Source organism: Aquarana catesbeiana, linkage group LG03 (genome assembly GCF_042186555.1).
Source record: "Aquarana catesbeiana isolate 2022-GZ linkage group LG03, ASM4218655v1, whole genome shotgun sequence".
In the NCBI taxonomy this organism is placed as follows: domain Eukaryota; kingdom Metazoa; phylum Chordata; class Amphibia; order Anura; family Ranidae; genus Aquarana; species Aquarana catesbeiana.
Window position 1 is genome coordinate 571,128,313 of NC_133326.1, and position 14,223 is coordinate 571,142,535.

Genomic DNA, 14,223 nt, shown 5'->3' on the forward strand with positions numbered 1-14,223 from the left:
TTCCTACATACATGTTTTGAGCCATGACACATCCTTTTACACTCATGTATAGAGCCCTGACATGTTCTCTTTCTACCCCTATATACATGTATAGAGCCATGACAGGTCTTCTTTATACTCCTACATACATGTATAGAGTGATGACATCCTCTTTATACTCCTATACATGTATAGAGCCATGACAGATCCTCTTTATACTTCTATATACACGTATAGAGCCATGACAGGTCCTCATTATACATATATACAAGTATAGTGCCATGACAGGTCCTCTTTATTTTCCTGTATACATGTATAGAGCCATGACAGGTCCTCTTTTATACTCCTATACATGCAAACAACCATGACAGGTCCTCTTTATACTCCTATATACACATGTATAGTACCATGACAGGTCCTCTTTATACTCCTATACATGTAGATCGCCATGACCGGTCCCCTTTATACTCCTATATACATGTATAGAGCCATGACAGGTCCTCTTTATACTCCTACATACATGTATAGAGCGATGACATGTCCTCTTTATACTCCTATATACATGTATAGAGCCATGACAGGTCCTCTTTATAGAAAGCGCTGCGTAAACTGTCGGCGCTATATAAATCCTGAATATTAATAATAATAATACTCCTATATACATGTATAGAGCCATAATAGGTTCTCTTTCTACCCCTATATGCATGTATAGAGCCATAGCAGGTCCCCTTTATACTTCTATATACATGTATATAATTTTCCTTCCACTTCACAATTATGTGCCACTTTTTGTTGGTCTATCACATAAAATCCCAATAAAAAAACATTTATGTTTTTGGTTGTAACATGGCAAAATGTGGAAAATTATAGGGGTATGAATACTTTTTCAAGGCAATGTATGTGCAATAAAACATTCATTCTCTATTCTGGTCTCTTTGTCCCCTTTTCTGGCATACTGACAAGCTGACCAGGGCACACCTCAGGTCTGTGTAATGTTCTGAGTCCCGTGGCGTCTTTTATGTAGTTCTGTGTATGTCTCGGTCCAGAGAACTCCGATCATAAATAAGAAGGCCAGTATAATGGCCTGAATTTATGGGAGGAGTTTGGGTTATATATGTTCAGCTCACTCCCTGTCTCCTTGACGGTTCCGGTGCGTGATACCCTCCCACCCATTCCCCTTCTTTAGGGCACTTTCCTCGCATATGCCTCGTGTACAGACATCCACTACTTATTATCATTGAGTATGCCCCTTTTCTGGTGTACTGACCAGCTGGCCAGGGCACACCTCAGGTCTGTGTTATGTTGTGAGTCCCGTGGCATCTTTTATGTCATTCTGTGTATGTCTCAGTCCAAAGAACTCCAATCATAAATATATATATATTTATTTTTTTTAATCTAGTTAAATCAGCTTCATACATCAATATTTCTCATTTTGCAGAGGATGGCATGCCCCCAACTGCCTGCAATCTCCTGGGATACTCACATCACACATCCCAGGAGCCTTTGGGGCAGTCTACAGAATGTATGCCATAGCATATCATCAATGGACCAGCTGCAAGAACCAAGAAGTGACGACCGACTCCTGATGACGCAATTGGACAAAATGGCAGTGTTTTAATAAGGATAACCTGGAAAAAAAAGGTAAGTTGTAATTGAAAAAACATACAAAAATGAGGTCCTCTTAAGTGTGAATTTGCCCTAAAATTTCTTCCTAAGCATATTGGGAACTCCAAAACCTTCATTTTAAAAAAAAAAAAAGGTTTTAACTAAACAGGGAGAATTACTTTCTGGCTCACTTTGTTCAGCCCTCTGACCTTCCATATTGGTCCACCAATGTGATGGGCACCCTCACTGATTAATAGGAAGTCAAGGGAGACGTGCAAGGGCTTGGTTTTTCAGGTTCAAGTCAACATTAACATAAATGATCCTGGAAAGGAACCTCTAATGCCGCGTACACACGAGCGGACTTTCCGGCATACTTGGTCCGGCGGACCAGAGTCCGCCGAACAATCCGACCGTGTGTAGACTCCGGCAGACTTTTCCAGCGGACTTTTTGTCCGGACCTAGATTTGAAACATGTTTTAAATCTTTCCGTCGGACTCAGTTTCTGACGGAAAGTCCGCTCGTCTGTGTGCTGGTCCGACGGAGAGCCCGCTCGTCTGTATGCTGGTCCAACGGACCAGATACGACGCAAGGGCAGGGTATTGCATTTCATGCTCGCTGCAATAGGAAAAACAAATTTTCCTATTGCGGCGAGCGCGGGGCATACCAGGCCCTTAGGTCTGGTATGGATTTTAAAGGGAAGCCCCTACGCCGAAAAAACGGCGTGGGGTCCCCCCTAAAATCCATACCAGACCCCGATCCGAGCACGCAGCCCGGCCGGTCAGGAAAGGGGGTGGGGACGAGCGAGCGCCCCCCCCCCCTCCTGAACCGTACCAGGCCGCATGCCCTCAACATGGGGGGTGGGTGCTTTGGGGGAGGGGGCGCCCTGCGGGGCTCCCCCACCCCAAAGCACCTTGTCCCCATGTTGATGAGGACAAGGGCCTCTTCCTGACAACCCTGGCTGTTGGTTGTCGGGGTCTGCGGGCGAAGGGCTTATCAGAATCCGGGAGCCCCCTATAATAAGAGGGCCCTCAGATCCCGGCCCCCCACCCTATGTGAATGAGTATGGGGTACATGGTACCCCTACCCATTCACCTAGGGAAAAAGTGTCAATAATAAAACACACTACACAGGTTTTTAAAATAATTTATTAAACAGCTCCGGGGGGGTCTTTTTCCGGCTTCGGGGGTCTTTTTCCGGCTTCGGGGGTCTTCTTCCGGCTTCGGGGGTCCCTCCGGTTCCTCTTATCCCGGCGTCTGGTTCTTCTCCGCTCTCTCTGGCCTCTTCTCCCGGTGTTCCAGTTCTTCTGCTGGCTCCTCCGCTGTCTTCATGCCGCTCTTTTTCCAGCGGAGGTCCGGACTTCTGGGCTTCTTCCCTCTTCTCTTCTCCAGATGTTGACACGACGCTCTGTCCAGCTGGACTGCTCTCTGAGCGCTCCGTTGTGACTTATATAGGTGAAGACCCCGCCCCCTTATGCCGTCACAGTCCCTGGGCATGCTGGGACTGTGACGTTTCAGGGGGCGTGGTCAACATCACCCGGTGACCACGCCCCCTAAAACGTCACAGTCCCAGCATGCCCAGGGACTGTGACCTCATAAGAGGGCGGGGTCTCCACCTATATAAGTCACAGCGGAGCGCTCAGAGAGCAGTCCAGCCAGAGAGAGCGTCGTGTCAACATCTGGAGAAGAGAAGAGGGAAGAAGACAAGAAGCCCAGAAGTCTGGACCTCCGCTGGCAAAAGAGCGGCATGAAGACAGCGGAGGAGTCGGCAGAAGAACTGGAACACCGGGAGAAGAGGCCAGAGAGAGCGGAGAAGAACCAACTGGACGCCGGGAGAAGAGGAACCGGAGGGACCCCCGAAGCCGGAGGAAGACCCCCCCCCCAGGGCTGTTTAATAAATTATTTTAAAAACCTGTGCAGTGTGTTTTATTATTGACACTTTTTCCCTAGGTGAATGGGTAGGAGTACCATGTACCCCATACTCATTCACATATGGTGGGGGGCCGGGATCTGGGGGCCCTCTTATTATAGGGGGCTCCCGGATTCCGATAAGCCCCCCACCCGCAGACCCCGACAATCAACGACCAGGGTTGTTGGGAAGAGGCCCTTGTCCTCATCAACATGGGGACAAGGTGCTTTGGGGGAGGGGGGCCCCGCAGGGTGCCCCCTCCCCCAAAGCACCCACCCCCCCATGTTGAGGACATGCGGCCTGGTACGGTTCAGGAGGGGGGGGGGCGCTCGCTCGTCCCCACCCCCTTTCCTGACCGGCTGGGCTGCGTGCTCGGATCGGGGTCTGGTATGGATTTTAGGGGGGGACCCCACGCCGTTTTTTCGGCGTAGGGGCTTCCCTTTATAATCCATACCAGACCTAAGGGCCTGGTATGACCCGCGACGGGGCTCGCAAGGTGTCAATCTCGCCGATAAAAGCGGCAAGATTGACTTCCTTTTCTAGTCCCGTCGTACCTGAGTCACGTTCTAAATGAACGGACTTGTCCGTGTGTGGGCAAGTCCGTTCATTCTGAAAGTCCGTCGGAAAGACGGGCGGACCTAGCCCGCCGGAAAGTCCGGTCGTGTGTGGGCAAGTCCGTCCGTTTTTAAGTCCGGCGCACCCGGCGGACAAAGTCCGTCGGAGAGTCTGCCGGACCAAGTATGCCAGAAAGTCCGATCGTGTGTACGCGGCATAAAGCCTCGCACACACGATCAGATTTTCGGATGACCAAACATTCGTTTTTTGTGGCATGCTAGTCTTATGTCGAAAGTGAAGAAGTTACTCAGAATATGAAAATTTTCGTACGACAGAATACAACGTCAGAAGTGACGTAATGTGTTGAATAGTTTTGTAAGTATTCTTTCGTTTCTGAGCATGGGTAGTCTTGCTCTTACAATTTTTTCGTACAAAAACCGTACTAATGAAAGGAAAATCGGACATTGGGTTCACATCCGATGAAAATTTTATAGTCTGCACATCCAGCTTTTGTCTGATGAAAAAGCAAAATCGGCTGTCGAAAGCACCATACTAACGATCTGAAAATCGGCAGACAGCTTGTCGTACAAATTTTTCCATCCGATTTTCGTATCGTGTGTACAGGCCTTTAGAACTTACGTTTTATTTGTATTAGCAGTTTAGCCTAACAAAAGGTTTCATTTATTGGGAATCTGTCACATTGGAACTTGTCGTTTTTTTCAGCTGAAAGACAACCTTTTCCCTCAAGCCAAATATATCAAATGCTTTTATTAATATGAATAAATTACTTTTTACAGGAGAGGTGGAGCTCATCTTGTATGTAGCACACAAGTCCAATTCACGTTTGGCACAGACATACCTGATCGCACCCAACCCTACTGAGAGATTACTTCACCAGACTTAGCTCACCTCGTGTATTGTCTAATGAACTGAGTCTGAACTTTTAAAGGAGAACTCTGGTCTAATTAAAAATGTTTTTTTCTAAAACGGGTAATAAAAGAACCTAGTCTAAAAAGAAACCTGGCCTGGCTCACATTTTGACCAAATTTTGCTGAATAGGCCAAAATTCAAGCCACTGATGGCTGTGCAAGCACCACCTGGCTCAACAAAAGTTGACTTGGAAAATTATTGGCTAAACAGTGACTATATCCTATCAAATGCTGTCACTGTTAGGCAGTGCCACTCTAATTGGGCAGCGATGGGTGCCATGTATAAAAAGGAGAGAAACGCGCCACTACCTAAGTGTAACATTTATTAAAACATATTGGTGAAATGAAAGACAATAATAATGCACTCACATTTAAAAGACATTAAAAAGGCGTATCGATAAGTCTCCAGCAGGAAGTGACTTCCCTGCTGTCCACAGTGGTTCTTATGTATGTGATTTCCACACTCAGTCTGCTGCTTCTGCTGGCTCTTCCTGGTGCTCCCCTGGTCAACTTCCTGGATCCAAGCACCTTAAATTACATCCAAGTACAGGGGCTTGCGCACCATTGACCACCTGCTGGAGACCTATTGATACACCTTTTTAAAGCGGAACTTCAGTAATTTTTCATCTTTTCATCTATGAAAACTTCTGCCCTTGTTGTTTTAACTTTGAATAGTAAAACTATTTATACAGCCCACTTCCTGTTTCTTGCCTGGTAAAAAGCCTAGGCTTATGACATCATGCACAGCTCACTTTCTCTCTCTCTCTCTCTCGAGAGAGAGAGAGAGAGTTTGCCAGGAAGGGAGGGGGGATGAGTCATAAGAGGGCCAATGAGAGCTGCAGAGCTGGAGGTGTGCCTCTGTGTCTGTGTAAATCCAGGAAGTGAACAGGCAGCAGCTTTGTTTTGTTTGTTTTTTTGGCAGTTGCACCAGTGCCCCCCCCCCCCCTCCTCTTTTTTTTTTGTGCCCGAGTATGTTTAGGGTGCTAATGCCCTTTACAAATATCCTTTTAGCCATGGGTGTCATGGCTGCTGAATACAGTTGGCAGTGTGGAGATTACTCCATTCACGCAGACTCAGAGCTTTCACTCAAATGACAGTCTATAGTTTTGCCCTTCACTCTTCCCCTGACTGCTACATATAAGTTTATGTACTGGATTGAGAGAGATGGAGGAGCTGGGCCACAGACAGAGGAGAGGGCTACAATGTACAAGAGGGGAGGGGGCTGTGCTGGAGAATTTACTCTTCTGATCATAGGCGTGCACAGGGTATGTGCCGGGTGTGTCTAGGCACACCCTAATCCAGCGGTTGGCAACCCATGGATCACGATCTACCTGTCGATCGTGGGCAGGTGATGGATAGACCATACTCTGACTCCCAGAACCTGGACAGGAGGGGAGGCATTTACTGCATCTGATCTGTATTTTCCTCCTGCAGCCAATGGAAGTCTGCTTCTCCTCCTCTCCCTCCGGCCAGCATTCAGCGGCTGGAGGAGGAAAATACAGTGGATCGATACCAGTATATGCCATCCCCGCCGCCCCTTGTTCCTCTTCTTTTTTTCAATACCAATCACTCACCATGTTAATTCATAACTGCAGTGTAGTAAACAGTTTGTGAATAAACTGCAAGCCACGCAGCACAGACCACTTCACATTCATTCACTATCCAGTGCAGCTGAGGCTGAAAGGGAGAGAAAGGGACTGGGGAATTTCTGTCCTCATGCTCTTTCTCTATTCCAACAGTGAGACATCTGTTTAGATCCATGATATTTAATCAAAGGCTCCCAATGGGGCTCCTAAGAAATTAAATAAATAAATAAAATAATGAAAAACTACTGGCACCTTCCACTGCCCTACTGACTGACACCATCCACTGCTCTCCTAACACTGTCCACTGCCCCACTGACACTGTCAGGGTTTTAAAGGAGAAGTCCAGCCTGAGCTTTTTAGGCTGGGCTGCTCCAATGGGTCACAGGAGTGCAATTTGTTTTGCACTCCTGTGACCCGTTTTCAGCGGAGAGTGGTCTGAAGTCCACTCTCTGCTGACGTCACTACCGTCAGTCGAGGCAGCATGTCATCCCAATTAAGGAAGTCTGGACTGCCAGCTGCCTGGACTGATGGCAGTCAAGCCATTGAGACGGCCGCTCCCCGCCCCTCCACAGCTCAGTGCTCCAATGACTGACAGGCAGTTCTCCTCTTGGGGAGCAGAGAGAACCGAGCCATCGGCGGTGTTCGGTGGCTCGGTTCTCATTGAACAGGTGGCGGGGGACAGGTGCAGCATCGGTCCGATACTGCATCCACCTAGGTAAGTATGATTAGACAAAAAACACATACTTCTCTTTTAATACATTTTAACATGTTTGTTTACATTTATTTATAAGAGTGTGAATTTTTTTTTTTTTTTTAATAATAAATATATACATATGTATGCATTTGAGCTTTGAGGTGCACACCCAAATGCAATAGGCTGCACACACCTATGCTTCTGATGTAGTCAAATTTGCTAGCAGGTTCAGAGGCAAATTAACAAAAAAATTATTTTTGAAAAGGAAAACTCAATAACTTAGTATTTAAAATATTAGTTTTTTTGTGCTTTTGCCTGCATTTTTTTGGTTGGTGACAAGATCTCGTTAATGTTTACACTTTAAAAAGGCTAACCTAAGTTCTCAATGAGATATAAGTTATCTTATCCTTCTGCTGGCCCTTCCTTGAGCTCAGTTTTCAAATATTATCATTAGATCATTTGATAGATGGGCACTGTCAGCGCAGAGGGAGGACAGGATACCCAACAGTTGATATATATAAGTTGGAGGCAGTGAAGGGTGATCGATGTCTAGCCAATTTGTTTATTTTACCTCATTACCTTTTTAATGTGCAATATTAAAGAAACCAGACAGTGTTGAAGGTGTAAATAGCACTGCTGGATGACTTAATTCATATGAGGCTTCATTCACAAAGCTTTAACACTAGGATAAGGATCTTTCTTTTCAGTTATTTGATTTCAGAAAGTTTGGAGTTTAAGTAATACCCTTTGTATTGGCTAATTTCATTCAGATGCAAGCTTTCGGGATGCCTTCTTCAAACTTCAATTTGACTGTTATTTTGAAATCTCACAGGAGAGTAAAGTATATCTAAACACAACAAAAATTCAATATATTGGAGCTTGTAGTCAGTCTTCACTTGGAAATGCGATAAACTAACTACCAAGGCCCGAGGTGTGCCTTGGCCTAGCTGGTCAGTACGCCTAAAAGAGGGCAAAAAGACACGAAAGTAGGTGTGAAAAGAAAGCTTGATGAAGGGTAGGTAACAATCAGACTAGTAGAGTAGCACACGCCCGGATGGCTTCACTATATGGATCCAGTATGTATCAGCTATAAAAAGGAGAAAAACCAGCGTCCCATGAATTGATGATAAGAAGGGACCCCCCTGTTTGGAACCTGCGAAACTACCCAGAACCCAAATAAATATCCCGTAAATGATTTGGATTAAGCCTAATTTCAGAGAAAACACAGGCATGGGAATGAACTGCTTGTAGTGAGAGGATATGTGGGGGAAAAGGGAGCAAGGGGTGATCCGAGGAGCCCCTGCGAAATAATTTCAGAGAAGATCAAACACTTCAAAAATGGACATCAGTCAAGTAGCTCTGTGAAATTCCCACGAACTCCTGGCCTGTCTGTCTATTCTTGGTATGGGGAAGTTTGAGAGGGTGAGCCGCAAAAATGGACAAACTGACAGGAGTTTGCAGGGGTCTGAAGTGCTGGATAATTGATAGATATGTTTGATAGTGTTGGCGGATAAGGCCAACACGCTGTGGTAATATGCATCGATAAACAAGGAGAAAATATACCAGACACACAGAAAACTGGTCCCACATGATTTAAATTGGGTCGTGATTCTGCTTGTAACCTGACAACCGAGTCGGAGTCCTGAAACAGGGGAAGGAGGGCTAGACTCCATCCTGGGTAATAAGTCTCATGGCATGATTCAGCATACCCAAAGTGACTGTAAGCCCCCTTTTGAACAGGCTGGGGATCGGACAAAAGATGAATGGTCTGACGTACCTGACCAGTTCTCCAGGCAACCTGACAATCAAGATATTAGCCCGAGAGTGGAAGCCAGAATAATGATGTTATTTGGCCTGGATCTACCACTTTGTGGGCCGTCAAGGGGATGTTGGCTCAGCACACACTCTGCGAGAGACTGCAGATCCCTGGGCGGTAACCAGGGTCTCCACGCAACAGGACATCAACTAAATTAATTAACCCCTTATCCCCCTGCAGGTACCCAAGATCCAATGGAGTGCTTGGCAAATGTATCAAAGCAAGGACTGCTTTTGACCCAAGGTAACCCAATGGTGAAACAACATTTGCGCCATTCACCTTGCCCTACCAACGGGCAGGTCTGCTGATGGAAATGGCTTTAAAGCATTGGTGAAATCAGCTTGGATAGCCAATAGCCCCCCCCCCCCCCAACTGTAGAAAGTGCTGAATCGGCAAATCCACGACCGAGTACTTAAAATATTTCCGCAGCAGCTAACCAAAAAATAACAATGTCGGAAACTTGCCACTGGACACCCCGGCGGGCCGACCCACCATCTTCGGAACGAAGGTGCAGAACCAAACCAAGCACCCTTTGGAAATTACTGCCTCCAGTAACTTGATTGACAACAAAAGCATGACTGTCTGCTGAAGCAAAGATACTACGTACGAAATACTCAGACAAGATAGTGATGAGGCCCGCGTGTAGGGCTGAAAAATTATTCTGGCAGGGGCTGTCTGAAGACTGGGGATGGGAGATTCCAACACAGCCCCTGACAAGGAACATTACTTGGCTCAGACATATTGAACCAGAAGCCTTGACAAGATCGGTGGACTAAGGGGATGCTGACCTTGCCTACAGGAATGTAGGGAGAGCAGGAGCTGGGGGACACCCTGCCTCTGACCGAGCAAGCTTCGATCACATCCATCCTGTCTTGCAACTGTAACAGGCCAAAGAGAGCATGTTTAGCCCACATAAATCTGCGTTAAAGAATAGTGCCCAGAACATGTTCCATGCTGGTGGATGGGAGTAGCTGGGACGGAATTGGAAACAACCCAAAGCGTACCACCTTCATGGCTGCGGCCGGGAAAGGAAAACCCCTGCGATAAAGCTCCGCTGTACTTAAGTATGTACCAACTCCTTGATGATGGAGTGCTACCATGCTCTGAACCCCCCCATGGGGTTGAAGGAATGAACCTGATTTAGTTGGTTCCGAAACATGCGGCATGCCCAACCCAAGGAAACACAAACTACAGAAAGTGACAACAGACAACCAGACATGAGAACACCACCACTCTGTGCCTACCTGAGTATAAGGACTTAAGCAGTAATGACAAAACCACAGCGCATGAATAAACCTGATGAAGTCCCCCCCACCCTAGTGTATGTAGTAAGTGAGCCTGAGTAACCTACAGCGCAGAGACAGGTAATTAAAAACTGAACACTCAGGGTTGCTGTACCCACAGACCGTGGTGGGTAGTTGTACAGGTGTATTGAAATGAATGTGCATTGTATGACATGTGGTATACGAGAAGATTGTGGTCAACAATCATTTAAAAACAAAACCTCAGCCTGTATGGATCTGTAGACAGATCCAGGGATGAGAGCACTAGCTAACTAACCCCGGTATACAAGAAACCAGAATGAAAGGTATGATGGGACATGGAAACAAACGAGGATGCAACGGCCATTGGTGTATACCCTGACTGTAGGGCACCAACATGCTACGACAGAACATGCTACGACAGAACTGCTATGACTTGAACACGCTGCGTCTGAAACACGCTTCAAACGACCCGCTATGACAGAACCGCTATGACAGAACCGCTACGTCAGAACCACGCTACGACAGAACACGCGGTGACCGAACCGCTATGACTGAAAACACGCTATGACTGAAAACACGCTATGACAGCACTCGTTATGACAGCATCCGCTATGACAGTACCCGCTATGACAGCACACGCTATGACAGAAATAATGTGAGGCATGAATCATGAAATGACTATGGAAGTGGAGCAAACAGCCCCCCATTCTCAGTACTTGCCCTCAGTGATCCCCCCCCTGGATCTAGGGCTGGAGCCCATAACAGTCCCCAGTGATCCTCCCCCTTAAAATCAGGGTCCCCAGAGAGCCCCCCCTTAAAATCAGGGTCCCCAGAGAGCCCCCCCTTAAAATCAGGGTCCCCAGAGAGCCCCCCCTCCCCTTGGGGACCCCTGCAGAGACTCGGGGCTATGGGCCCCAGATTCAGGGCTATAGCCCCAAAAGCCACCCCCTAGCGATGCCACTGGCCGCAACAGACCTCACAAGTGCTGACCGTGAGAGGGGAGTGTGTCTGCACATGCTCAGTACGAACAGGAAGCTGCATTTCCCAGCTCTGGAAACTCCACAGCCTGTGATGGTGGAGAAGGAGGACGAGTTCCTGAGTGGGGAGCGCTGTACTAGGAAGGGTCCTTACTGCCATGACAGGAACCGGTAAGCAAAGAGTTACCGTGACAAGATGGCAGAGACAGCCCGCTGATTGGACGGTGTGACAGAACCCCTCCCTTATTACACAGGAGGAAGTGATAGTGGACACATCAACATCGCCTGGTGTGTGTGGTCAGCAGCCCCAGCCAGGCAAGGTGCGGACACCTGATAGTGGGGGACAGCTGACTGCTGGGACTGTCCTGGGATCCATGGTGTCTGGGCTATACTGGACCCATAGACTGATCATTCAGGTACATAGAGTGCCCTGGACTTGTCCATATACACTGGGATTATCTGTGGATATTCTCTGCTGTGCTGAAAGTGCCCCCCCCCCCGGTCCGTACCTACCAGGACTAAACAGCTAACCCCCCCCCTTGATGGCCAGCGTGAGAACTGACGAGCGTCGGCTGTAACCCTGAATATGAGCCGACGTGGCATCAGACAGAGGAGGAGGGATATATCAGTCCTGCATTTAAGTAAATTAAGCCCGACAAACAATCTGCCGATTTTTGAATTGTTAGTACGGTGCTTTCGACAGCCGATTCCAATTTTTTTGTACGACAAAAGCTGGATGTACAAACTAACATTTTTGTCCGATGTAAACACAACATCCGATTTTCGTTTCATTAGTACGGTTTTAGTACGAAAAAAATCACAAGCGGTAGACTACGCATGCTCAGAAACAAAGAATACAAAACTTTTCAACACGTTACATCACTTCTGACGTTGTATTCTGCCACACGAGAAAATACGAGGTATGTGAGTAACCTCTTCACTTTCGACATGAGACTAGCATGCAACAAAAAACGGACGAATGGTTGAAAATCTGATCGCGTGTACGAGGCTTTAGGCTTCGTTCACACGGATCTACTTAAAGTGGTATTAGGCTCCACTCACACCTGAGCATATCGATTTACTGGCATTTTACTGGCTTTTTTTTTTTTCAGCTTTTTAAAAGCATTTTAGAAGTGTATTACAAGTGTTTTACAGCTTCTGGCATTTTTGTGTAGCCAATAGAAAGCACTAGGGGAGGAGAGGAAATTAGGGGTGGAGAGCTGCTGTTTGAGCAGAAAACGAGCGACAAAACGCTTGTAAAATGCTAAAGTCAGGTATTTCTGTGGGAGTCTATGGGGACAAAAAGTAGCTCATGTACTTTGAGCGACAGGCGTTATGCTTCAGGTGACAAAACGCTCATGAGTGGACAAGCTTCATGCAGAAAATCGCTCATGTGTGAACAGGGCCTTAAACCTAAAAACAAACATTTATTATGTTGCAGCTTACCAATTCTTCGATGTGATGGCTGCATTCATTTTCTTTTTTCGGCTTTCATTCTTCTATTTTCACCTGGTGATCCAGCCAGTAAGTCTGTTCTTCTAAAGAACTAGCTATCCAGCAGAATGTATCAGTTATAGAGAAGAGGCAAACCATTTAACACTAGCAGGGGTGCTTACCATGATCACCTTTTACTTATTTATGCAAAACCTTTATCCCAAAAGGAAAATAAAAACTGCTGTAACTGCTTATAAAGTGTAAAATGGGGTTTGGCTTCAATTTGTTAGTGTATCTAAATCTGTTAGTACAGCTAAAACTCCACTCCCCCCCCCATACTGACAATGCTGCTGTTTGCTGTACCTGTGCTCCTTCATCCAGAGTGGTGTCTCACTAATACAAGAGGTGTGTTACTGGCCAGATCACCAGGAGAAAACAAAGGGAAAAAAATCCAAAGAAAAGAAAACGAATGCAGCCACATCCGAAGATTGGTAAGCTACAATATATTACATTTTTGCTTTTTGGGTTTTCATAACTGTTTAAACTGATGCCCCTGTAGAAGTCCTATTAGGACGAAACGCGTAGGTCTTTGCTTCTTTGCTCTCCACATTGCCTTGTTTTAACTGTGATCACAATTTTATGCCATTGTATGCTGGTTTTATGATAATAAACACCTGATTTGCTTTTGATCTGCACCATCTGGAGCCCTCTTCTTTTCATATTCTCATCATGAACTCGATTACTCCACTCATCCGGCCACCATTGGCCCAAGGGTTGACCTACCTGTGGTGATCGTATCGGATAAATACCGACCTCCGAAGATACCGGTGCCTGCTCCAGTTTCCTTGCTGACCATCCCAGGACACTTTGAGCTGTTTCTATCTATGCCTGTTTGATCTGGTGTCGCTCACATCCAGATCCATTTGTTCCGGTAAGAGTACCCATTTACTTCCTTTTGTGATACCTGCTGCCAACATTACACCTGGTGTCCCTGACTGCCCACATGAAGATGTCCACACTTTGACGGACTCCTTGTTTTCTTTATCATTACCCCCTATTTGTGATCTACACATCACTTTTTTGATTGTCTCACCTGTGATTCATCACTCAACGGGACTTGTTTGTTTGCTGTTCACATTTTATATATGTGCATTCATATGTCTCTCATTTATTATTAACTTTTTGTTCACTTAGCTGTTTTACACAGTCTTTATTAACGCTACATTTTCACTCACCTCTTGTTTATGTATCTTAGTCACATTTGTATGTAGCCGCTCTAGCTCTTCAGATTTTTTCAAAATAGCACAATTTTATTTTTGACTACACTCTTTAAACTGGTTGTAAACCATTTTGTTTTTTCACCTTAATGCATTTTATGCATTAAGGTGAAAACATTTCTGTCAGTGACCGCCCCCCCCCCCCCCCCCAGCCCCCCTGTTTTACTTAACTGAGCCCCTTCATCCCTCCCATTGGCTCCC